Source organism: Pleurodeles waltl, chromosome 3_2 (genome assembly GCF_031143425.1).
Source record: "Pleurodeles waltl isolate 20211129_DDA chromosome 3_2, aPleWal1.hap1.20221129, whole genome shotgun sequence".
In the NCBI taxonomy this organism is placed as follows: Eukaryota; Metazoa; Chordata; class Amphibia; order Caudata; family Salamandridae; genus Pleurodeles; species Pleurodeles waltl.
Genome location: NC_090441.1, coordinates 152893164 through 152914230, shown reverse-complemented (window position 1 = coordinate 152914230; position 21067 = coordinate 152893164). Strand labels below are relative to the sequence as shown.

At 46.2% G+C, this 21067-nt stretch overlaps 1 long non-coding RNA gene across 1 annotated transcript; it reads left to right on the top strand.

Moving 5' to 3' along the window:
* The first annotated feature begins 681 nt into the window (after window positions 1-681).
* LOC138286768 (uncharacterized) lies at window positions 682-20329 on the top strand. Its single transcript, XR_011202057.1, has 3 exons — window positions 682-957; window positions 18793-19153; window positions 19930-20329. It is a non-coding gene; the product is annotated as an uncharacterized lncRNA (long non-coding RNA).
* The last annotated feature ends 738 nt before the right edge of the window (window positions 20330-21067 follow it).

Genomic DNA, 21067 nt, shown 5'->3' with positions numbered 1-21067 from the left:
GTTCAAACCAAAAGGACCCTGCTGTTCTTCCTGCATTCTGCCAAATGAGGTTAGTGCAGGACCCGTAAATCATGTTCCCAATAAAAGATAGAATCCACGCAGCACTCCAAACAACTTTTTCGTGGAAGAAGACCGTTTGGTCGAAACGCGTAGCTGTTAAAAAAGCAAGTTCTTTGTTTGATGTCGACCATTCATGACAATTAAATACAAAGTTGTTTGGAGTGCCGCGTGGATTCTATCTCTATTGGTAACATATATATATATATATATATATATATTTATAAATGTATATATATATATGTATATATATATACATATATATATATATACCGCGATAGCTTTCCAAAACGACCTCATCTCCAATGTAAGTTAATGAGGAAATTCCCACAATGCTCTTAGGTGATCCGAAATGTTGGCATATATGGGAGTGAGACCCCAAACCTCACTGCATTGGCATACGAGCTAGGGGCATGAGTTGCCAAGCGCAGATGAGCATGCACTGCACAACGCATGGACATGAATGGCTGGCGAGTCGTGTGTGGTAAGATTGCGCATGGACAAAAAGCGCGTGCTCTAGCAGCACGAGAAGCGGGATGTTTGGCAGGAAGCACCGAGAAACAGGAAGTAGAACTGAACGCCCAGGCCAGGATCTGATGACTAACAGGAAACTAGCAGCTTGCCTCATGACAGTCACAGGAGTTCAACATTGCACGCTGATCTGGTTAATCAGGGCCCTTAAAGTTTAACAAAGGCATTCTCCTCGCCGTCCGACCCCGTCGCCGCCCCCAGCTAGAGTCTGGAGACAATGGATAGCGAAAGGCGCAGAGTTAAGAACTCTCTGTGCAAGTGTGTCCACATGGTAAGACCTGCCCCCATCTCTCGAGATGGTGAACACACCCGGGGCGCAGAGGGTGGAGAAGGGGTGAAGTACAGAGTCCAGGAAAGGAAGTCAGTCAAGTAAGCACTTGCGTTTAAAGAGTAACAGTTTTTACATATGAGGTATGGCTGGAATTTCAGATCTGAGGGTTAGATGTCTTTTGCTGCCCAGTTTCCAGGCATTAAAGTAGGGACTGATTGTGAATCAGTAACATAGTGAATAACTTGTGGCTTTTTGCACAGGCTTAGTAGGCCACACTGGGGCACGTTTACTCTGCCACAGCTTTAACAACCTGGTGTTGGCCCCTGCCTGACATAAGACTGACTACCACAGACCTGCCAGTCTCTCAGAGGCAACATGTGACTGACTGCCAGGGCCATACTAGTCTTTCTGTAGCCCGGCCACAGCCTTTCAGGGCTAGTAATCCCTCGTGAAGTCTCTTGGTTACGGTCCTTTGATTGCCATGTAGCGGACACTCACCGCCCCCCTCACGTTGCTAGTAGAGCATCATGGATTGTGTTGGCACAAGCGGAGAAGCCCATTTGCCCTCTGGCCCATCTTTTCGACCACTAATGGCTGGTGTCAGTCCAAGGGCACCAGGAGAGGTTGAGTCGTGCACACGCAGGCCTAGTGCTGGGAGGCTGTGTGCTTGTTGCTACAGGTTGCAGAAGGTGTCCCGACAGCAAGGTGGCAAATAGCTACTTATCTAATAAAAACAGTAAACTCAATTTGACACAAGATTGATCACATATTTCCGTTTTAAACCACAGGCTACATATTATCTCCATTTACTACATTCAACCAGCAAACATAGCCTCTCACGTAGAATCTAACGTTCCAGAACAAAATTAAAATATGTTTAAAAGTGGAGAGTGGGATTGCAGTTCCCGGATCTGGCCTTTCTGACATACTTGTGTCAGTATTCAGTATTTTGACCATAGTGTGAAATCTGATTGGTCCATGTCTTGTCACTGTGCAATCTGTGTTACCCTATTCCACATCACACCAGCAGCAACAACAGTGTGTGTGTTTTACCCTGATATTTTTGCACCAGTACAACATCTGAGTAATATGGCCCCATAAAACCAGACAATCGGGATTTGGCAGATTTGCTAGATAAATGCACCCGAGAAATCTCTGAGCCAAAGCATATTCTCCCACCTAAAGACAATTTAGCTGAACGTGGCGAGCAGAAATCACTGACTTTGTAACAATCACCGAGCTGTAAGCCCTACCTCGTGAGACTACCTAGAAAAGAAATGTCATTGTCATTATTATAGCCCTTGCCAAGTATAAATAGACCAGTGCCTGGATTATGTGTAGCAGCATTGCCCTGATCTGTCCCACAGTGCACCTTTAACTGGATGCGTCGGGTGCACCCTATCACATTTATTACCAGATTACCAAAATAACACTAAACCGACACTAAACTTTTTTTGAGATTCACAAACTAACGCAAATTGGTATTTGCATTGGTTTGTATGCCAAAGTAACGCAAAGCTGCGGAAAACGCTGCTTTTCATTCCTTTGCGTCAAGGGGCGTTACATGGGTGGTACACCTGTGCTACCACCCATTTTCTTTTACGCTAAACCCTATTCTCAAACATCAGCAGAAAGGGTTTAGCACCAAAAATTAACGCCACTGAAAAGCAGGCGTTAAACAGAGAAATGTTTTTATTTCGCCCTGCTTTTCCGACTTTGCATGTGTGCTCCACTGTACAGCACACATACAAATTAATGTATTAATTTCTCCCTGCTTTTCTGACTTTTTGGACTTTGCATGTGTGCTGCACTGTACAGCACACATACAAATTAGGAAAAGGATTTCCACTTGTCTAGGCATAGTATTTTGTACAGGGAGGATAACCTTCCTGTGCAAAATCTATGCTAGACTCACGCACACACCCTAGCACTATGGCACTAAGGTGTGTGCGTGGGTCACAGCAGGTGAAGTCAGCACCGGGGCTACAGAGAGGGGAGGAGAGAGCCTTATCTCTGTGAATATGGCGCTCTCTTGCTCCCTCCTTGTCACGCACACTGGGTGCAACTTTGGATGCTGCGTTGCCTGTCTCCTACCAGAATCTGGGCCTTAATGTGCTGCCCCAGCGCAGCCAAAAGCTTGCGCATGCGCTGCGGGAAGTGCATTAGTGGAAGGGCTATTTCAAGCTGCCGGTCTGCCCATCACTCTGCCTCCGTTACAAAGGGGGCGGAGGCCCCCCTGCAGGCGAATGCAGTGAGTGACTCTCATCCCTCTTAGGTTGATTGGTGATATATCACAGGCCGGATTATAGCATCATCTTGATCTAGACCTAATTACGACAGATTGTCCTGGCTTCCATTAGATGTCTGTGCCTATTGTAAGCAGGTGATTGCCTCTCAGTGCCTCCTAGTCCCAGGGGCCTATCTTCAGGGAGGGTGTTTGGGGTGTTATCCCCCCCCCCCCAAATGCATTTACTGTACCATAGTTGGGTACAGGTGCTTTAAATCGGGTATGATGAAGTGTCTGTCGGATTTCACAAGAAATGTTTGGGTAAACACACACAAAAACGCACACACACACTCACTCTCTCTGGTTTGAAAGCTTTAAAAAATGGCGGTTATTTTAGAAAATATTGGGGCATATTTATACTCTGTTTGCACCGGAATTGCGTCGTTTTTATTTACGCAATTCCGACGCAAAACTAACTCCATATTTATACTTTGGCGTTAGATGCGTCTAGCGCCAAAGTCCATGGAGTTTGCGTAATTTTTTAGCGTGGACACCTACTTTCCGTTAATGATATGCAAGGTAGGCGTTCCCGTCTAAAAAATTGACTCCGAGGCATGTGCGCCGTATTTACACTCCCGGGCAAAATTCACGCCCGGGAGTGGGCGGGTCAAAAAAAATGACGTACGGCCGCTTTTGCGCCGTTTTTTAGCGCCTGGTCAGGGCAGGCGTTAAGGGACCTGTGGGCTCGGAAGGAGCCCAGAGGTGCCCTCCCATGCCCCCAGGGACCCCCCCTGTCACCCTTGCCCACCCCAGGAGGACGCCTAAGGATGGAGGGACCCATCCCAGGGACATTAAGGTAAGTTCAGGTAAGTGTTTTTTTTTTTTTTTTTGTGGCATAGGGGGGCCTGATTTGTGCTCCCCTACATGCCACTATGCCCAATGACCATGCCCAGGGGGCAGAAGTCCCCTGGGCATGGCCATTGGGCAAGGGGGCATGACTCCTGTCTTTGCTAAAACAGGAGTCATTTCTATGGGGGTTGGGAGTCGAAAAAAATGGCGCAAATCGGGTTGAGGCGAAAAATTTGCCTCAGCCTGACTTGCCCCATTTTTTGGCGCCCAAGCTCCATATCCCCCTACGCCGGCGCTGCCTGGTGTACGTCGTTTTTCTTCACGCACACCAGGCAGCGCCGGCGGCTAACGCCGGCTAAGGTCATTGAATAAATACGGCGCCCGCATGGCGCTTCAGAATGGCGTTAGCCGGCGCTAATTTTTTTGACGCAAAACTGCGTTAGCGCAGTTTTGCGTCAAAAAGTATAAATATGGCCCATTGTCTTTTCTTAATTTAGTATCCCCGTCCCCTGCTAATCCGCATTCATCTTCCTTTCCACTGCCTTTTTAGTCCCTCTCATCCACCTGCTTGTCGCCTAATGTGTTGTGACATGATACACCAGCGTAATTGTTGGAAAATCTAAAGCTCACACCAACCCCTTACCCCCCAGTTTTAAGAACTAAGCTACGCCCCTGCCTAGACATAACGTCCTGTCTCAACCTGCATGCACATATTCCAGTGCATAAAGCCGCAGATTGAACCATTTGGGTATTTACAAAACTTCAGAAAAAAAGCTTTAGAAAAAAGATTAGAAAAGAAGTCAGCTCTGGAAAATTAGAAATACACTTTAAATCCATTTATTATTAGTGTGATTACCGATGACTAGAACCTAAGGGTGAGTTTTTAGAGACAGTTTTTTTCACTAGAGCACTTCAAAACAATCCACCCATTCATCCATCAGTATGTCACTGCCTACCTTTGGGGTTGATAATGACCCCTCGCAAGGCTATCAAGAGACTGGAAGATGGTGTCACTATCTGAATGCACAGGGTAACAAATATTTTTGCCATGTGTCTACATTGTGTTGAACTTGTGTGGAATTCCGTGTGTTGCGAGCTCTGTGTCCTCAGTGAGGGGGCACTGATTGTAGTACAAGGCAGTGATTCACTTCATGAAGTTCTGTAGTCTTTGACCATTATTGGAGCAGTATTTGGGGCCTGCTCCTCTGAGACCCTGTAGGACTCCGAATCTTGCCAGGACTCATTTGCCCAGCAGTTGTACCTTTGGAGCATCCCATGTGTAGTGCATAGAGTATAAGCACTGTTTTACCTGGCAACAGTGTTCTTTAGAAAAGGCAATGTAGTTAGGGATGTCCAGTCCACATGCCACTCAATATATGTTGTTCTGCCTTTTCACCCTTCCTCCTTCAATGAGAGTCCAGGATATACCTGTGAAAATGCTCCCCACTCTGGCTGCAGAAGAAATGTGATTTTAAAACTGGCATAGCTCTAGATTTTAAATTCCATTCTACTTCAGTCCACTCTAGATCTTTACATTCCAGTCTTGGCACCCAGGGCCAGATAAGTCCAATCGGACAGATACTTTGTATTTATTTTAGACTTCTGTGGAAAGTTCTGCAGAACAATCTGAAATCTGTGACATGAAAACAGCACCATTACTGTTCTGTCCATGGCTCTTCCCCAATAATGCTCACTCCATAGTCAAACTGGCATAGCTGACCAAATCTCCTCCTCATAGTCCTGATGTCATCTTTACCTGGCGGAACCCAATCTACTTGCGTATCTTCCATGTCGCGATCTCTGATCAACCAGTGATGCATTGAACAACATTTCCTTACACACCCCAGACACAATTGAAACATTTTAAACATATTTCTGGTCCTCTCTTGCCACTTCCGGCTACAACACAAACTATTATATTCCACCTCTTCCACCACCCACTTGGTTCCATCCCAATGTTCAACCTTGAGATGTCAGACCTCCCTACAACAGACTCAACCCGATATTCAAACAATATCTTCCCTATATTCTTTAATATACTGCTGCACCAACCAAACTCACAAAGGATGCTTTTTCTGACTTGCTGGCCACAGCTAACATTGCACAACTTGTGCCGCTGCCAACCCAAACTTTGGGGACATCTTTGACTTTATCTGTATCCTCATGACAGACCTCACCTGTCACTCACTGCATACATCAGATGGGCTCACCACATTGCCATTGCATCACTTATCACCTACTCAAGAAGCTCGACCCCACATGAGCCATCTGAAGCCAATAAAGACAGTGAGTAGATCCTTCAAGAACATCCCGATAAATGCACTCCACAACAGCATGATGCCCCTCACAGCCTTATCCTCCCCAACACAAGATGAGGACTCTTCTGCTCCAAGACTTCAAGCTCATTCTCCAGATTCCTTCTGATACCCATTCGCAATTACATCGCCAACCCTGAACGCCAAAACATGAGCTCTGCCGTACAGCTAGAGGCATGCAGACAACATGTGCCATCAGACAACAGAAAAAGAAGTGGAAACAACTCCAGACACAAAATGACCTGTCACCCGTCAAACTCATCTGCATTAGACACAGGCAGCTCATCATTAAGCCCAAGAGAAATTACTACAAAAACATCATTAATGATTCTTTGTCAAAAGCAGGGTGCACTTTAAGGAAAAGATAAATTGCATGAACAACACAGTAGACCCACCACTCACCCAATATAAGATCAAGTGCAGAGCCATTAAAAACTTTTTAAAGACATGATAGATAAATTACTTCTGCACATCAACCGCACGCTAACTACTAACATCTCCATAGTGGGACCACCCTCATAATGTACCCAGTTGTTTAACAGCCTCTCTGTTGATGAACTGTCTCGCTTACTGCTATTCCTGAACACCACAGACAATCTCATTCGGTCATCAAGGGTGAAGAAATTTCCAGTAAAGCTATGACACCCCTACGGAGCATCCTCAAAGAATCCCTCAAGCAAGATGCTTTTCTGTATACCCCTGTACCCACACAGACCTGGCACGTCTGGAAAAAGGGTAACCTGGACATCGATGACCTCAAAAACTACCACCCATTCATGCACCTGCCATTCCTGGGACCCATTGTTGAGAAGGTTGTAGCTAATCAGCTCACCAAAAACATGAAGAGCAACACTTTTCTACCAATATGGATTCAGATCGCAATACAGCACAGAGATGGCTACCATTCAAGTGGTTGATGATGCCATCCTGAGGCTGTAATACATAAGTGCCTCCATAGCGCAATAGGAATTTGTGCTCACTTATTTTTGCCCCTTGGGCACTTTGGCATAGCGGAAAAGACCACAGAGCCTTGTGTAGATGCTTCTCTAATATGGATCACGCAGCTGCATGTTTTGTACCTACACAATCACAAAAGACTTGCATTGTTCTCGTGAGACACAAGTCATGGCAAGGCAACCAAGTCCTTAACTAATATTTACTGAGGCATGCAAAGCCACTTAGCATGACTTTGCATAACTTTGTGTGGTTTAGTGAATGCAAAGTATGGCAAGGCAGTTCATAGCACTGCCTTGTGTTATTTTGCATTGAATAGGGGTAACATGGCTGGAGCATGGGCATTCCCTTGCATCCACCTGTGTATTTAGATGCAAACCCAGATTTAGAAAGACTTGTATGCCTGGGGTTGCGCCAAAATGGTATATCGACCCGACAGAGGTTTAGCGAGGAGACTAGGCAGTCTCAAGTGCGCTGGCCTAGGCAGAGAGCTGAAGAACAGCATATCTTAGTAGATATGGCACTTGTAGGAAGCTGGCCCGGTGAGTGGTGGGTACTTAAGGTACTTACACCTTATTCCAGGTCCAGGTATCCCCTATTAGTGAAGTCTAGGCAGTGTCCAGAAGCCAGGCTCTCTAGAGGTAGCTGTGGATGAGCAGCCAAGGCTTATCTAGGAGACATGCAAAGCTCCTGCAAAACCACTATAGTCACACAGCACTTACACACATGAAAGAAAACACTCAATTGTACAAAAATAAAGATACTTTAGTATTGGTCACACAGTACCACAAAATACTAGAGAGGCAACCTTCCAATAGGAGGTAAGTAATACACTAAGTATATACACTAGTAAACAGTAATAGACATCATCATCATCAAACAGACTTTATTCGGCTTTCAACAGGCCATAAAAGTATCAAGTAATAGTACATTGATAAATATGTAAAAAAAAGAAAAAATTATAAATAAATAGGGAAGATAATAAAACACATCGTTAATTCATTCAAGGACAGGTATATAAAACTTGATAAATTTACATCAGTGCAAAATCGAGTTCAATCACAGTATTTTCTGGAGAGTGAGGAGTTTACCGGAAATTCCAAATTTTTCAAATAAAATTAGTTCAGTACGCCCATAGACTTCCTTACAGAGAGTACTGTACATAAAAAGTTTGCTAAAATTCCACACATTTCAATAGAGGATAAAATCTGTAAGCTAAAATACACGTCGCGGCACTGACGCAAATTAGTCGATCTTAAAAAAGGCAATAAAATATGTTTTCTTGGAATATCATAAAATTTACAAAAGAGAACCACATGCATTGTAGATTGGGGAGCTTTTGCATCACATGGACATACTCTTAAGACTGTACTCCAGTCGCACATAATCGGAAAGGTTACTAGTCGATGGAAGATATTTAAGCGGAATCTTGTAAGGACAAATCGATGTCGGGGATTTGCCACGCTTACTAAGTAGGGCTGGACTGCATCCGTCGACAGAATTAGTTGGTTAGACATTACTGTAGATTTTTTTGATTCCACTTCCCATCTCTGTTCATCCAAGTACTTCAAAGTCAGAGCCCTCAAATCTCTCCTGGTTATTTTTTCCAGTGATTGTGGGTTTTGGTAATATGCTTCGCAGCCCATATTTTAAAAAAAGGTCATAATATATCTTAGCCAGGGAACTCTAAGCGAGTGTGTTAGATTCATGCAGGCGGATAGTATGGCCTGGTTTAATCCGGTATGCTCAGAGGTCCACACTTTATGCCATAATAATAGAGGCTGTATCTTAATTAGATCAGTTACAAAGTGGACCCCTAGTTCCGAATGGCTAATATATGATGACGTGCTATTTGGTGCCATTAGCAGGTATCTCAGGAAGTCATTTTCCACCAACTGAATCGCATGGCAGTTCGTATACCCCCAGATACATGCTCCATAAGTAGCCGCCGGGATACATTTGGCCTTGTAGATTTTTACCATGTTTGACGGGGAGATCCCCCCTAGTTTTTTGGAAAAAATCTTCAAGGCCGCCGTTGTTTTAATAATCTGGTCTTTTTTTGTTTTCACGCAGTGTGCCCAAGTGGCCTGTTTATTGAACATTATGCCCAAATATGAGAAGGTGGGAGCTATCTTCACCTTGTCCTCGTGAATAGTGATTTTATAGGACTTGCTCAGTTTCCTGCCACAGTTCATTATGAACGTTTTCGAACGGTTGACTGTGAGGCCCAGGGCTGTCATGTAATTTATACAAGTGGTTAGAAGTTTCTGGAGGCCTAGCGGTGTCCTGGCCATGAGTACTGCATCGTCTGCGTATAGGAGTGCAGGGACGGGGGGATTGCCTATTTGTGGAAGGTCTTTACAATTGCTTATCAATTCACTTTCTAGATTGTTTATGTATAATGAAAATAGAAGTGGTGCGAGAACGCAGCCTTGGCGCACCCCTCTGTATATGCCAAAAGACTTAGGGGGTCATTCTGACCCCGGCGGTCTCTCGGCGGGAGCACCGCCGACAGGCCGGCGGTGCCCCGCAGGGCATTCTGACCGCGGCGGTTCGGCCGCGGTCAGATGCGGAAAACCGGCGGTCTCCCGCCGGTTTTCCGCTGCCCCTGTGAATCTGGGGATTCTGACACCCCCACAGGATGGCGGTAGGGGGTGCCGCGGGGCCCCTGGGGGCCCCTGCAATGCCCATGCCAATGGCATGGGCACTGCAGGGGCCCCCGTAAGAGGGCCCCAATGGCATGGGCACTGCAGGGGCCCCCGTAAGAGGGCCCCACTTTGTATTTCAGTGTCTGCCATGCAGACACTGAAATACGCGACGGGTGCCACTGCACCCGTCGCACCTTCCCACTCCGCCGGCTCAATTCTGAGCCGGCGTCCTCGTGGGAAGGATGATTTGCCCTGGGCTGGCGGGCGGCCTTTTGGCGGTCGCCCGCCAGCCCAGGGCAAATCCCAAAATACCCTCAGCGGTCTTTCGACCGCGGAGCGGTATTTTGGTGGGGGAAGTCTGGCGGGCGGCCTCCGCCGCCCGCCAGACTCAGAATCACCCCCTTAGTGCATTCCCCTTTCATCCCGTACCTTACACTTGCTCTGCACCCAGTATACAGATCTCTTATGAAATGGACTATCGTTAGTTCGACCCCCATGCTTATTAGGATATCCCATAACTTTTCATGCAAAACACAGTCAAATGCTGAGGACAAATCTATGAAGGCCAGGTGCAAATTGCCCTCTCTGGTCTTCGTATACTTCCCCACTAGGATAGTTAAGTTCAGAGCCTGTTCCACTGTACCTAGTCCTGTGCGGAAGCCATACTGCACTGGGGATAGAATGTTATTTTCTTCCGACCATATTTGGAGTCTATTTAGGATTATTCTCCCCGCTAATTTGGCTGATGAATCGAGGAGAGAAATTGGCCTATAACAGGCTGGGTTAAGGCGATCCCCCTTTTTGTATATGGGTATGATGATAGAGTGGCGCCATGTTGATGGTGGGCCTTGTGTGCTAATGGCCCTCAGTACCTGCGTCAATAGAGGGCCCCATAAGTCGGTGTTGGTTTTATATTGGTCAATTGGAACACCATCGGGCCCTGGCGCTTTCCCGGCTTTGCTAGTGTTTATAGCTTCTACTACCTCCTCTAAGGTAAACTGAGGTGATACTGCTAGGTGTCGATCTTCCTCAGAGTCTGGGACTTTTGGAAGGTCCAGAGGAACTCTGTCATTGGGTTGACAGTATATCTTAGAAAAGTACGTGATCCAGTCCTCTTCCGAGATTGCAAGTTCCATTCTAGGGGTATTATTGTCCCCTAGAACGGGAGTATTTATTATTTTCCAGAAGAGGGCATTGTCTTTCGTCAGACTAGCTCTGTGTAGATTGTCCCATAACTTCCCTCTCAAAGCGAGTTTCCTCTTTTTTGTGGCTGTCTTGTATGCCAGTCTGCAGGTACGTATTTCGGTCTGACATCTTATGGGGGCACTTAGGGCTTTTTTTAGTCTTGTGTGCGCTTTCGTACAATCGTTGTCAAACCAGCCGGTTTCCCTTTTCTTGCCCCCTGCCCCTCCTGTCCTAGACGTGAGGGCTTTTTTTACGGCGTAGGTTATCTGTTGGAAAGCACTTAGACATTGTCCTGGGGCCGTGTCATCACTAAGGCAATCAAGGAACACTTGGGTATGTTCACGTAATATATCTTTTAATAATGCCTGAGGGTCAGTCTGAGTCCATCTCAGTATATAACCATTACACGGGGCTAGTGCAATATCATTTACCATCGTTGCCTCTCTGGCTTTGGCCTGTGTGGCAGGGATTAATGTGAGTTCCAGGCTTTGAGGGAAATGGTCGCTTATTGCGATGTCGTGGATTATGTAATTAGTAAAATAGTGAACAAAATGTGTTGACATTAAAATATAGTCAATAACTGTATTTGCGCCCCTTCCATTAAAAGTTGGTTTAAGCTGTAGTTCTTTGGGAAGTAGTTCATTTACAAGAGACAAATTATGTTTTTGGGCCACTGAATTCGTTGCCTCTCCTTGAATGGTATGTGAAAAGTGCGGTCCTACGCCGATGTCTTCAGTATCCCAACCACACACCTTTCCTGTGGGTTCCTTGCAAAGATGTACATTAAAATCGCCCCCCCATATAATAAGAGTCTCACGTCTGTTACTCGCACATATTTCCTCTAGGTCCTCACCCATCTCTGTTAAAATTTTGGGGACTTCTCTATGCGTTGCATTATTATAGAAGTTGATGAGTACTAGGTGCGTGTTCTGATCCAAATTGCATTCAATCATTTGATAATAGGTTTTTGTGATTTGCATTTTTGGGTTACGTAGCCATGCCTTGTTTGAGATATATGTGCATAGGCCTCCCTTTGGCCTGCCGTGATTGGCCTGTACAGCTGGTGTATGGAATGTCTTGTACCCATTTATGTGGACTGGATTTAATGTCCAAGTCTCCTGAAGACAGATACAAGGAAAATCCCCAGTGAAATTCACCCAAAGATCGTTATTGATCTTATTAGTTAGGCCTGCCACATTCCAGTAAAGTATAGTTGTTCCCATATATTGATAGGGTTGGGGGTGCGCCTCCTCTATAGATGGTAAGGGTGGTACATCATCTTGATTAAAGATTATTGTGGGGAGTTGGTTTCCCTGATTCAAACGGATATCTATGATGTTCCTATCAAGTACCTTCTCGCGGAATACATCTCCCCTATTCTCGGTAGGCCTTACTTTATTTACATCCAGGGCAGGATCATATGGAAAATCTATCCTGTTCCTGTTTAGTCAATCCAAATCTTCTAGCGTTGTAAGAGGTTGAAATCTATTGCTAAGAGGATTGTGGTCCAGGGTATTTGGTACTTGTTCATTTACGGGTTGTAGATTCCTAACATTGCGCCCCAGAGATCTTGGATAAAAGAAACCCAAGGGTAGCAGTGAAATTCCTTGACAAGTGGCTTGTCTAGCACCTAATTTGTGGATGATACTATGCACCAAGTCTGGGGTCTTGAATGAAAGAACCACACAGTCTCCTTCCACTACTTTATCCCTGTTTCCTATCCACTTGACTCTTCTTACCATTTTTATATCGTTAAATAGGACCCCCACCCCCCCAGGACCCAATCGTGTTCCTATCCAATTCAGGGCCTTATTCCTCAATGCCGGCCACGTTTCCCGGTGTTGGTCACCTATAGGGGGAACATTTGTCAGGACCACTACGTATGGAGTTGCCTCCGGAGGAAGATGTAAATGGTCACTAGGTATGTATGTAGAGTTCGGGGGTCTTGTTTCAATAAAATGAGACCTTCCTTTGTCTGTTTGGGGCATATTTGTCCTAGTTAGTGAGGGAGTATTGGGCAATGTGGAAACTAGTTTATAGACATATAAAAGGTTAGAAAACAGGGCAAATACCAATAAGCAATAGTGACCCTAGGGGGAAGCCCAAACAATATACTACAAAAATGGAATGCGAATACAGGACTCCCACCTAGGTGTGTGGAATATGTAGAGGGGAGCTGCGGGTACTAGAAAACACCAAAGGTCAGTACCACAATACCCCCCAGCGAGCAGGAAAGCAGGAGTAAAACATGGGGTTTTTCCTAAAACCACCCAAGAGGTCGAAAGTGAAGAAAAGAGGACACCCAGACAAGACTGCAAGAAACCAGAAGTGGATTCCTGGAGAGGAAGACCTGTGGAGAGAGGGGGCCAAGTCCAAAAGTCACAGTGGAGTCCAGGAGGAGTAGGAGCTACTACCCACCCAGCTGTACTTTCAGGAGTTGGTCGACAGTGAGGAAGAACAGGTCAGCACTGCAGCCCTGGAGCCAGAGAAGAGTTCCTGAGGAATGTAGAAGATGTCCCACACTGGAATGAAGATTGCAGACAGGTGTTCCACCAACAAGCCTTGGCAAAGGCACATTCGCGGTTAGTGGAAAAGTGGTGCTGCTGGGGACCAGCAAGGTCCAGGAGGAATCAACCCAGGAGGAGGAGTCACAGGAGACTCTCAGCGACACAGTGTGCTCACAGAAGCAGAGGCAGAACCCACAGGAGTCCCACAGGACAGGGGCAGAGAAGTCGCAGAAGGAGCCCACACAGCACTACAGAAAGGGATCCCATGCTGCAGGAGAACGACGCAGAGGGCTTGTAGCTGCAAGAGATGCAGTGCATGGGGGTACTGTCCTGCATGGGAAGGCAAGGGCTTATCTACATCAAAGTTGGGCAGCTGTTAGAGAGGACCAAGAAAACTACTCTGGACCACCACCCATGATGCAGGATCCATGCAGGTCAGGATGAGAGGAGAGCCACGCAGCCAGTCGTCGTTGCAGTAGGGAATGACTCCTTCTCTCCCATTGAAATTCATTCTTGCTTCTTGGTGCAGACTGAAGACTTGCCGCCCTCAAAGGATGCACAGCTGGGGAAATGTTGCAGTTGCTGGAAGGAGCTGGAGAAACAATGTTGCAGAGCAGAGCCATCACTGTAGCTGCAGATTGTAGGTTCCTGTGAAGTCCAGTTGCGGTTCCTGTGGCCAGAAGTTGAAGTAAATGTTGCAGAGGAGTCCTGCTGGAGTCTTGCACGTCGAATCTGAGGACCCACCCGAGAGAGACCCTAAATAGCCCTGAAAGGGGGTTAGTCACCTAGCCAGGTGACCACATATTAGGAGGGGGCTCTGACGTCACCTGCCTGGCCTAGCCACTCAGATGCTCCCAGACGTCCCTGCCCACTTTGGATTCAAGATGGCAGAACCCAGGGACCCTCTGGAGGAGCTCTGAGCACCACCCCTGGGTCACTACCCTTTCCATTGTCCACTTTCATGCTAGAGCAGGGAATGGGGGTCCCTGAACTGGTGAGGACTGGTTTATGCACGGAGGGCACCACATGTGCCCTTCAAAACAAAACTAGTGGCTTGGAGAGGCTACCCCTCCCAAGCCAGTCACACCTATTTCCAAAAGGAGAGGGCATTACCTCCCTCTCTCAAAGGAAATCCTTTGTTCTGCCTTCCTGAGCTTGATCAGATCAAGCAGCAGGAGGGCAGAAACCTGTCTGTGGGGTGGCAGCAGCTTGGGCTGCCCTAAAAACCCTGTAAGACTGGTGGTAGCAATGCTTGGGGACCTCTAAGGAGCCCCCATAGTGCATGGAATCATACTTTCAATACTTGCAACAGTATTGGGGTATGATACCAACATGTTTGATACCAAACATACCCAGATTTGGGGTTACCATTATGTAGCTGGACATAGGTACTGACCTATGTCCATTACACGTGAAAAATGGCATCCCGCACTCACGAAGTCCAGGAAAATGGAACTGGAGTTTGTGGGGGCGCCTCTGCTAGTGCAGGGGTGCCCTCACAAGCAGGTACCTGCACCTTGCCCTCTGGGCTGAGAGGGCCTACCATACTGGTGACTTACAATGACCTGATGCAGTGACCTGTAGTGAAAACGGGTGCATGCACCCGTTTCACACAGACTGCAATGGCAGGCCTGCAGAACACGTTGCATGGATTCCCTATGGGTGGCAGAATAACTGCTGCAGCCCTTAGGGATCCTCTGGTACCCCAATGCCCTGAGTACCTAGGTACCATATACTAGTGACTTACATGGGGGGACCAGTATGCCAAATGTGGGAAGGAAAAGGTACAGTTACCATAATGTACAGAAAAGAGCATAACCACTGGGATCCTGGTTAGCAGGATCTCAGTGGACACAGTCAAACACACTGACAACAGGCAGAAAATGGGGGTAACCATGACAAGAAAGAGGGTACTTTCCTACAGCTCTCTTCAGCTAGCTCCCGTTTATGCGGCGCTGCAACTTGTCAGGATACAGCTGAATTATAACCTATAAGAAGGACTGACTGAATAAGACAGGTAACCCATTAAGTAAGAGAATCTAAAACACAGAAGGCACTGAGCATTGGAAAAAGATCTCTTCACTTTACAAAGTGTACCTCATTTCTGAGTGATGGTGGCTTCCACCTCCTTTTTAGGTCCCGCGCTGTGCGGATGAGACATAATAATTACAATTCAGTGGGCTTCCTCGTCTGTATTCTACCAATTCTTTTTACAACACACTATTCTTTATTGTATAAACGTTTCAGTATTATTCCTGGATGTGTGACATCTAAGTGGAATCTTGGTGGTTGGAGTCTCAAGCTGTATTGTAGAACTTGGGGAGTCAAAGATTCCAGCCACTTGATAGTTGGTCCAGGTATCTTCTTTGTGGGAGCTTTATGTTTGCTGCCCACATTTAGGCAAATAAACCTGTTCTTATGAACCCTGATAGGTCATGAAGTGTTTCTCATTGCAAGAATTTTTGTCCTAGCTACGAGCAGACTATAAGGGGTAGCCTGGAGCCCTGTGGTGTGAAAGTAATTGCCTGCCAAGGATCAAGATCAGTGTGGATTAGAGAAACAGATTTACACAAAGGACAAAAATGGGGAACTTATGCCAGTGATGTTCTTCAGCAACTTAAAGGCAAGTCAGTTTTCTTTACTCTGTAACTTAATAATAGTGGAGTGACTTAAGGGATCCGTGAACCGCTGTAAGTAAGTGAACCCTGAGGTGCGTGAGCCGATCCATGCGACGCGAGTACCCTGTGTGCACCAATCTGACTGCAGTATCTCTACTCGCATGGACTCAGTTGCACATGGCACCCGCCTACTCACTGTTTCCACGTGATGGGCCTGTAATGGGTCATATGTACGTACAGTGGCTAAATTGGAGTGGAATTTTGGGCCGAAAGTACGAGTTACGCTAGTGCGAGTTCCAAACATTACTTTTCAGTGATTCACACACCATAACTTATTAAAAAGATATAGGGCCAGATGCAGGAAACGATTAGCGAGTCGCAAACGGCAAAAATTGCCGCTTGGGACTCGCTAATCGCATTTCCCTATGCAGAAATGCATATTGCGAGTCGGGACCGACTTGCAATATGCATTTCAGAATCTCAAATAGGAAGGGGTGTTCCCTTCCTATTTGCGATTCGGAGTGGCATGCAATACCATTTGCGACCGCATATGCGGTCGCAAATGGTATCGCAGTTACCATCCACTTCAAGTGGATGGTAACCCACTCGCAAATTGCAAGGGGTCCCCATGGGACCCCTTCCCCTTTGCGAATGGACCCAAAACAATTTTTTTAGGGCAGGTAGTGGTCCAAGGGACCACTACCTGCCCTGAAAAAATACCGAAACTACAGGTTTCAGTTTTTTTTTTAAGTGCAGCTCGTTTTCCTTTAAGGAAAACGGGCTACACTTAAAAAAAAAAACTGCTTTATTGATAAAGCAGTCACGAACATGGAGGTCTGCTGACGACAGCAGGCCTCCATGTTTGCGAGTGCCTAGACTCGCTATGGGGCTGCAATTTGCGACCCACCTCATTAATATTAATGAGGTGGGTCATTGCGACCCCATAGCGACTCGCAGACGGTGTCTGAGACACCTTTCTGCATACCAATTTGCGAGTTGCAAATTGCGAGTCGCAGGGACTCGCAATTTGCAAGTCGCAAATTGGCATTTTCCTACATCTGGCCCCTATTTTGGTGATTTGCACACCCATTATTCAGGCGATCATGGTGCAAATTCTAAAAATATGTGTTGATGATTCCACAATGGAATTGTATTTACATAACATAACTTGCAAGATACATATTTCAATGACTCGCACATCATATCTTATACAAGAGATATTCCGGTGATTTGCACCAATATTCAGGTGGTCCTGGTGCGAATTCTGGAAATAGATGTTGGTGATTCCACAACAATACTGTATATAACACTACTAGTATCATTTATGGCATCTCGGGGATTCACACACCAAGGCCCAGATGTATCAAAGGATTTTGCATTCGCAAACAGTGCGAATAGGTAAATTTCAGTTTGCGAATGCAAAATCGCCTTTCATGATGTATGAAAGGCATTCGCAGTGCAATGTTAATGAATCGCTAACATAGCGATTCCTTAAAATTGCGACTAGATTTTGTGAATCGCAAACTGCGATTCGTAAATACCGAATGGCAATTCAGTGTATCAAGCATTTGCAAATTGTGATTAGTCGCAAAATGGGTTTTTGCATGTGCAGTTTACCACAAATTGAAATCAGGTCGTAAACAGGTGCAACCTATATAAAGAGGCCCAGAATGCATCAGCTCTTTTCAACAATGGCTACACTGTACGTCATGGCGAGAAGGATGAGGATCCTGGCAGGTTTGAGGAGAGGTAGGAGGAGACGGGAGTGCATTTTTAGAGTCTGCATTATCCTATTTGAACAGACAGAGGAGGAGATTTTTGACAAGTACAGTTTGAACTCTGCCATAATACTTGACTTAATAGCTGATTTACAACCTCTACTGCAGCGACACACACAGAAACAATGCCATACCCACTCATTTGCAGGTATTATGCTCCCTGCACCTCTTAGCATCAGGAAGCTATCAAGGGGTCATAGCAGCAGTTGGAGGTGTATCTCAAAGTGCGCTTTCACTCTTCTTTAATGCATTCCTAAATGCAATGTTAACCAAAATCCATCTGCACATAAAATCCCCCAAAACCCCACAGGATTTGTAAAAAAACAAGGGCCTGATTACGACTTCAGCAGAGTGGATTACTCTGTCCCAAATGTAACGGATATCCCTCCCGCCGTATTGCCAGTTCCATAGGATATAATGGACTTGTAATTTGGCGGACAGGATATCCGTCACATTTGGGACAGAGTAATCCCCTCCGCCGAAGTCGTAATCTGGCCCTAAATTTGATTTCTACCAGGAAGACCAATTTCCACACGTCATTGGCTACATTGATGGAACACATGTAGCAATCTGTCCGCCATCTGCCACAGAGTATGTATATAGGAATGGGAAGAGTACACATTCTATGAACATCCAGGTCAAATGCAATGCCTCCAACATAATAACTGATCTTGTGGCCAGATACCCAGGCAGCACACATGATTCATACATCTTCAGACACAGTCGAATACACACAAGACTTCTTGCTGGGGTGTTTGGCGAAGGATACTTACTTATACTGTAACAGTGAACAATGTCGCCTAACGTCTATGTGATGTCACAGATACTCATTTTACTCTCCTATCATTCTAGGAGACAGTGCATATGCAGTGCGGTCCTTCATCTTGACACCCTATCGCAATCCTGCCACGCTAAGTGAAAGGAGATACAATGCAGCACACAGGAGGACACGTAGCGCGGTTGAGAGGACCCTTGGCCTGCTGAAGAGTTGTTGGGGGCGCACTGCAATACAGTCCGGAAACCACCTGAAAAATCCTGGCCACATGTGCAATGTTGCACAACATCGCAACAACAAGAGGCATTCCAGTGGAACCCACAGAGCCGGACTCCAATGAGGATGACGACTCCTTGCCACCCCTTCAACCAGCAGACAGAACCAGAGCAGCAGAGGGCAAGCAAAGACGTGCTGAGATTACGCACAATTATTTCTGATGTAAGTAATGACAACACCACTTTTATTTCTGTAGGTATCACATATATTGCCTTGACTTCAGGTAATATATGTGTAAATAGGACATAGGTATGCAAAATACTCAATCACGTCCCAATTACAGTGTGAAACTATTGACATCATAGTATCAATGCATTGCTACATGATATGCAAGGCCCCTGTACTTCACAACATTACTTTTTACGTCCACGCACTCCACTTGGACGCTCAATAGGCTCAGTGGCACCACTTGATGCGGGTTCAGAGACAGTACTGTGTCTGCAACTGCGACACCTAGGATCCATCACAGTGGCTGTGACACTGCTGAGACTAGAGAGCTCCTCACTATCCCCACCACCCAGATCGCTGTTTGTAGCACTCCGGGCTGTCTGCATTGTCTCCAATACATTGGTGACTTGCACCAATGCTCATGCAACTTTCCGACTGCAATGTGCCATTTCCACTTGTATGCCCACAGCACATCCTGAAACCAAAGCAGTTGTGTTAGTGAGCCAATTGACAGATCTGCTGAACCCATCCAACCGACTCATCAATTGGTGATGGCGCATACGGTGGATGTTATGCTCCTGCTGCATTACAGTGCAGAGTTCCTTAATGGCATTTGTCATCTCCCTTACGTGTTCTGCTGTAGCTTGCTGTCCCTCATGCAGCTTGCACATATTGTTATTGAGAGATAACAACTGCCTGTGCATTGATCCCATGTTGTGATCAATAGACACCAACTGCCTGTGCATTGATCTTATGTGTTTACATTGCAGGCGCTGCACTTTCAACATAGATGCCTCAAGGCCACCGAACAGTGATGGGCCCTCACCTTCCTCTGTGCACTGTTTGTCTTCTTCACAATGCCTCCTGAGGGAAGTAGACTGACGCTGGAACAGGGACTGCTGTCTGTCGGTGCTTCTAACTTCTGAAGGTGGTGTGGGTACTTCATCCTGCAATTCATCGGAGTCCAGGCTAACTCAGAGAGGGGTAGCACTCTTGCCCTGCGTCTAGTTGGTGCTTGTACGATGGACTCACTGGTGTTTGAATCTGACTGTGGCTGACTTTCGTCAATCCCCCCTTTTCCACTTTCTGCTGCGTTAGGGCCCGGAACATCTGCAACAACAATATGCAGCATTTCATTCATGATGTTCACCTTGCATTTGTAAATTTACAGTTACTTTCATGATAAACATTTTCCCTGGCATAGCGTTTCTAATTGTCAGTTGTGTTTTGTCTCTGTTTTGTTTGACACTATATTGCTATTTATGGAGTACATGCACTTTTGGGGTATTAACTACCACTCCCATAAAGCATTGTTGTGTTGAATGAAATATGTGGCATAGACTACTTATAACTGTGCACAGTGCCATTGCAATTTTCTAAGGGGCATTTGTACATGCACATATGGTCATTCAAATCATTACTGCCCTTACCTTTGCTGGTGCCAGGTGTGCCTGAGGTGTCAATGTCCATTACACGGGTAAAATGGCTTCCTCGCACCTACAAAGTCCAGGAAAATGGAGCTGGAGAACGTAGGGGCACCTCTGCTCAAAAAGGGGTGCCCTCACACACAGGTACCTGCACCCTGCCTGCTTGGCTAGGAGTGGTGACTTACAGTGACCCGGTGCAGTGACCTGTAGTGAAAGGGTGTAAGCACCTTTTCATGCAGGCTGCAGTGGCAGGCCTTCAAGCACATTTTGCATGAGCTCCCATGGGTGGCATAATACATGCTGCAGCCCATGGGGAACCCCTGGTGCCCAAATGCCCTGGGTGCCTAAGTACCATATACTAGGGACTTACATGGGGGCACCAGTATGCCAATTGTGGGGTGTGCAAAGTCCTAGGCAACCAAATTTAGAGCGAGAGAGCACAATCACTGGGGTCCTGGTTAGCAGGATCCCAGTGAAAACA